The following is a 6,191-nucleotide window of genomic DNA, read 5'->3' on the forward strand; positions in this document are numbered from 1 at the left end:
CTAGGTCTGCTAAATGGAGAATAACGATACGCAACAGACCAGCTGAGCTCGTCACCATTTTGTTTGTTGTCGTGTTAGGTTACTTACTCGTAGTTTGTGTTAGTATTGTTTTGGGTGTTTTTATAACTGGTAAAGCAATGCATGACAATAATGTAATGACAGTTGTCAATTAGCTCATTTTCATTCTCTTCCTCACAAGTCGGAAGATCAACAAGGCACTCACTGGCCAATCTTTCAGTTTATAATTATAAGTTTTGGAAGGAAAAGTTATAAAACAAGACAAGTTGCTTAGAAAATCCGCTAGGAGCTCTTATTCATTTACCATGACTTTAAATAGGGCTGTTTACAATTATAAAACAACTATACTTATAACATTTAACATGGTAAATAAAACATTTTACATTTGACACAACATCATGAATACCCCTAATATCTGTTGATAGAAAACGCCTCATTTATCAACATAAAAAGTAAAAATGAAGGTGATATAGGGTCTTTTCGAATAAAATGTTAGTTTTCACAGGAAAATTTACTTATTAAAACAACTTTATGAAATCAAAATATTTATCTTACACAAATATAAATTCAATACAATCTAACCTTTAAACTCTAATGATATTAGACAAGAACGTGCAGCCATACCAGGAACAAATTAGGGCCAATAAAGACTCGTGGGCGAAAGTGGTATCGTTCAAACAGTTAAAATTATTTTTTTCGACATCAGAACCTATTGTGATGTCATTTGATATAGTACGGAGTGTTGCTGAAGTTTTAAAAAATATTTAAGAAATTAATGATTTATTATATTCATTGTTTGAGACTGGTTTATTTCCAAAAACTCTCCAACGTTTCGGCCCTCAGGCCATTTTCAAGGGGACAACCTTAAATATTGATGTTATATATTCTTTAAAATGTTTCCTACATGCTAATTGCCCATGTCATATAAAACTTTTTATAATTTAAACTTAAAACTATTTCACATAAATTATTTTCTCTATTTAATTTTCCTAACATCATTCACAACAGAACATGCATTCAACAGTGTTCTGTGTTCAAGTGGGTTTGTGTTAATAATATTTAAGAAAGCTAAGTCTATATACACAATGGAGTCTCCAAAAAATGATTTTTTTTTTTTTCATGTCACATTTTTAGTTGAACAGGAAGCTATAAATAAAATAATTAGTTTTCTAATTTAATATATTAATAATTAATGAGAGTGGTTTGTATTAGCTTATATAGAGCACAGGAAGGGGCAGCTGCCCCCATACTAGAAGTGAAAAAAATTATTAATTTTATCAAAAAAAAATTTCTTTTCAAGCAAATACTTATTGAAATAAATAATAAAGCACTGCTACAATGAAATATAATTTTCTTAAAATTTTTATTTCATTCACCTTTTCCTCTTGTTTTGATCCTGGTTACGCCCTTGTATAAGTTCAACAGTTAACCAGTTTGTTGGTTATTTTTATGTACCTGTAATATTTGATGTAGTGACTGACGCAATCGGAGGGTGCATTACCCTACTCTTATTTTATTAGTAAAGTGAGGCCAATAAGAATGGAGTTGAGCAGGACTTCTGAATTCAAAATTAAGTTGGACTAACTTTTAAGGATTTAAAAAAAATTCTTTAATCCTGAATACACAGAACTATTTCTTTATAATATCTACCACGTTTGTATAATATATGAATGTCATTTATGAAAAAATGCTATGTTTTTTCTCCTTTAGATGATTCTAAGTTCGATAGATAGAGGTTCAATAGCAAATAGAACTAAAGAAAGTATTAATTAATTTTTTTTATATATATATTGCATACGGAAGCTAAACATAGTTACACATTTCTATTAGTATCTTATGATTTTAGAAACAAAAAATAGACTACCATTAGTTTAGAAATATTCAACATTTTGAAAAAAACAAAACAAAAAAAACCGAATAGACTAAAAAATAACGACAAAAGTCTTAATAATTTTATAATTTACATGATTACATTAATACACAATGGTCTTCAAACAGTATATCAGAAATCACATGCAGTGTTAATCATGGGTTGTAGCATTGAACGCCTTAAAGGAATTTATCGGGCTCAACCTGTAATGAAATATGAAATTAATATAATTATTTAATATTAGTTAATTAATATTCACTAATAGAAAAAATAAATAAAACTAAAAAAAGATGACACATAAATTAATATATTCTGATGAGAAGAAACATTAAAACAATTATAATGATCCTATCAGGAATACAACAAAATAAAATAACATTTAAACAACATAAGTTTACTAAGATTATCATCTGAGGTTAACCAACAAGCAACAAGACTTGATAAAGCTACGGTTATGCAAACCAACTTAGCCAACAATTCCTATCGAAGAGCTATCACTCACGACGCACGAATATGGCGGATAACACAGTAAGAGAAACAGAAAATCGACAGTGAATGATAGAAAATGACCCATTGAGGGTTCTCTCTCTTTATTCCTAAAACTCTAGTAAAAGATTCAATCCAATACAACAAAAAGAAAAAGCGAAGGACAAGAGACTAATAATAGGTAAAACGATTCCACACAGTAAAACGTTTACACTATATTATAACTGATATTAATTTCTAAATGGGTATAACTGTTAATTTTAAAATAATTTGAACAGATTCGCAACTTAGGACTCTGTCTTGATAAGAGACTTACTTAGAATCGCCATACAAGACTGAAACGGCAAGAAACTGCTCGTAGATTTCGATATCTGTAACACCTACTTGACAAACTCTCTTCCCATTTACTACGAAATACTCTTATACACAAAGATAATTAGACCAATTTGGACATACGATCCACCTTATGATGCTACAAGGCAATCAAAGGGAGAAGACGCAGTAAAATATACATAATACATTTCTTGTATTATAAATGTATGACCTAATAATTTTATTACTCGGGTACCGAAAAAAAAAGAAAAGAAAAAATAGACATACGGAATAAAGCTTAGGGGATCTACCAAACCATGAAATTCCTCCCGTAACCAATCCTTTCAATCCAAAATCCTTGATGCTTCTTATTAAACCACAAATAAACTCATCCTTAAAGACCTCAATATCCCATTCGTTGCAGATTTGGCCCGAAATACGGTATACCTCATTTCATTTCAAAATCTTTACCCACCCAAACCTATTAGTTCCTAATCACTCATCCTTAACATTCCCTGATAATCTTTCGCGACGTTTGAAAAGAAGTTGGCTGGCCAAGGGATCTTGTAATGTTTTTATTTATTTAATGTGATTTACAACTGTACAAATAATGAAGGATTTTGGATTGTAAGGATTGGATGCAGGAGGAATTTGCTGGTTTGGTAGAGCCCCAGAGCTCAATCCCATATGTCCAAATTGGTCTGATTATTGTAGTGTATACTAATTTTTTGTAGTGAATGGGAAGTTTAGAGCGTTTGTCAAGTAATGTTGTAGCATTTTCTTGTCGTTTCAGTCTTGTGTGTGGATTCCAAGTAAGTCTCTTGTCAAGATGGAGTCCTAAGTATCGAATCTATTCAACAGGCATTAGTGAAGTAATTAGAAAGGATACTGTAGGACAGGAGGGTAGAGGTTTACGACAGAGATTAAAGATGATCTGATGGGATTTGTCAGGATATAATAATTTAAATTAGAAGGCCATCTTCTTTTCAGACGCCTGTCTTCTAATTTAAAGCAACGATTGAAGTACCACCACCGCGTGATTCCTTCCAAAGATTATTATGTGCTCTAAAAGATTTATAACATTTATTTATTGTAAATAACAATAAATAATTGTTTTTTATATTTGTTTTTGAAAAGAATGGACAATTGAATGTTACAAGCCGAAGACTATTAAATACCAGCAAAACATCTCTTCAACTTTACCCAGGGTTGTGAGTTACTATTTAAGGTTAAAGAACTAAACGGATTATTTTTTACTGAAAATTACGATTCTGATATTAATGAAAAATTGTAACAATCATGGGACTTCCCAGCCTTATATCATGGCATTTCGGGAGCGAGAAGAGTGCGGTTTCCCTTAAGAATTTTGGATTTATGATCTTGAGAGATTATAACGCCGTCGTGTATCGATTAATACATTTAACAAGTTAAAGTTTTAAAGACAACATAAATAGTATAGGGTCTATCGTTATGACATTACCGGTGAAATTAACTTTCTAGATTCAATTTTTTTCATCTGCCGATTTCATAAGTAATTGTAATTGACAATTTAAACTGTCAGCATGTAAACAAATACAACGACGTACTATCACACTGTTTCAGAGTTGTGATAGTACTACCACAATAAATTGGCACAATGGTTTTTACTTCTAGTGATTGTTTGCTTTGATTTGAGAGAATTTAAAAATTTAGAATCTTTCAATAAATAGTCTTCAAACAATTTGGGTTTTAAAATCTATAGTATCTTTAATGTCTATTTGTACATTAGAAACAAAGATCTGATGGTATTATGTAAAGCACAAGAAAACCATAATACTTTTTATAATATACCTACATTGACGGTAAACAAGTGTTAAAAAACAAATTTTATAAAAAAACTGATATGTTTATGATTCTTGGGAACTTTTAAGCCAGAGAGAAAAACTTTTTAAAGAACGTGCTGCCCAAGTGTATAGGGTTGCTAAATACATAGCATACTTATACCTAGACAGACAATTTTTTAAAAATTTTATAATGTATAGGCATAATACATTAAATACAAAATACATAATAGTAATACATGAGTCTTATCATTTTTGTTCTTTTATTTATTTTTAATCTGTTTTTTAAATCCTTTTTTCCTTATTTTTCTTTATATATGTACACATCAAATTATATTTTCTCACTTGATTCAATAGATCCTTTTCTTAACTCTTCATTTTTTTATTAATCTCTTTAACAAAAGTAGAGTAAAATAAAAATAGTAAAATTATTAAATAAAATAACAATATATACATATACATTTTCCACATTTTATACATGTCCAAGCTATTTTAGAGGTGTCCTTGTTAAATATACCAACATTAAAAAAATTATAATCTTCAAAATGTCCTCAAATATGACAGCTAAATGGATATTGTCTGTGGCACTCTTATAAAAAAATCTAGAGCCCACAACTACGAATATACGATCAATTTATTCCAGCATTAAAAAAACAAAACAAAAAAACAACATTGTATTAGAGGCGGATGTACTGCGCGGTTTCAGAAACACTTTCTATTTTCAGAGTTCAAAACGAGATTGCTTCCTCTTCCTATAAAGAAACAAATAAACTCTAAACGCAACATCCATAAATACAATGAAATGGAGAAAATTTAAAATAATAAACTAAGTCTTTGAAAACAAACTAACAAGTCAGAATGTTTTACGTTTTAGCGAAGGTTATATACAAATCAGACCTATATAAAAGAGATCAATACTTCTTTTTAGTACATATTAAAAATTATTACGAACTAATATTTTTTTATTACAGATATTATAGTTTTGCGCATTAAATTTTATAGTTTGGATTGAATTGCGGCAGCAATGAAATTAGAATAGGTTAATTTTAAAAAAAATCAGTAGTTAGTAAATTTATAGTGGGATCATTATCTGAGGAAGTATGTGACAATGATATTTTAGCAAATATCATCAAAATTACTACTCCTAAGAAGATAAACGTTATAAACTACTGTTTAAATAAATCAATTTTATCCAATTTTAGTCTAAAAACAAATTTTATTTCTTTATATGATTTTATTATACATATGATCTTTAACAATTTTAAACAAATAACAATATTATTAATAAATTATCATATCTTAATACAATTTTAGAACATCAATTAAAAAACAACTTTATGCAGGCTATTCTACCCAGATCATTAATTTCAGTCCACAAATTACCCGATGTGACATTAAAACATTAGGGAATCATTTAATTTTGTTAATAAGTAATAAGTCTAATTGCCTAATTTGTCAATTCTTCGCATTAAATCAAAAATTAAAACTTTTATAACTTTATTAATAATATTGTTATTTGTTTAAAATTGTTAAAGATCATATGTATAATACAATCTGTTTGTGATAGGTTGTCCTTTAGAATGGCCGAATTGGCCGAAACGTCGGACTTATAAAAAAATAAAATTTGTTTTGAGACTAAAATTTATTTATTTAAACAATAATAACCAGTCTCAAGAAAGTGTAAA

The 6,191-nt window shown here is 28.9% G+C and overlaps 1 protein-coding gene and 1 long non-coding RNA gene across 11 annotated transcripts in view; both read right to left on the reverse strand.

Moving 5' to 3' along the window:
* cnn (centrosomin) overlaps nt 1–6,191 on the reverse strand; it is a 169,023-nt gene that overhangs the window by 74,465 nt on the left and 88,367 nt on the right. The window lies entirely within an intron of this gene.
* Nucleotides 1,957–6,191, reverse strand: part of LOC106682471 (uncharacterized) — a 12,523-nt gene continuing 8,288 nt past the window's right edge. Inside the window, exon 3 of the long non-coding RNA XR_010843884.1 lies at nt 1,957–2,091. This is a non-coding gene — a long non-coding RNA (uncharacterized lncRNA). The remainder of the gene's footprint in view (nt 2,092–6,191) is intronic.

The sequence above is a fragment of the Halyomorpha halys genome, unplaced genomic scaffold, assembly GCF_000696795.3.
Source record: "Halyomorpha halys isolate HHAL.00 unplaced genomic scaffold, Hhal_1.1 Scaffold417.1, whole genome shotgun sequence".
NCBI classification, from domain to species: domain Eukaryota; kingdom Metazoa; phylum Arthropoda; class Insecta; order Hemiptera; family Pentatomidae; genus Halyomorpha; species Halyomorpha halys.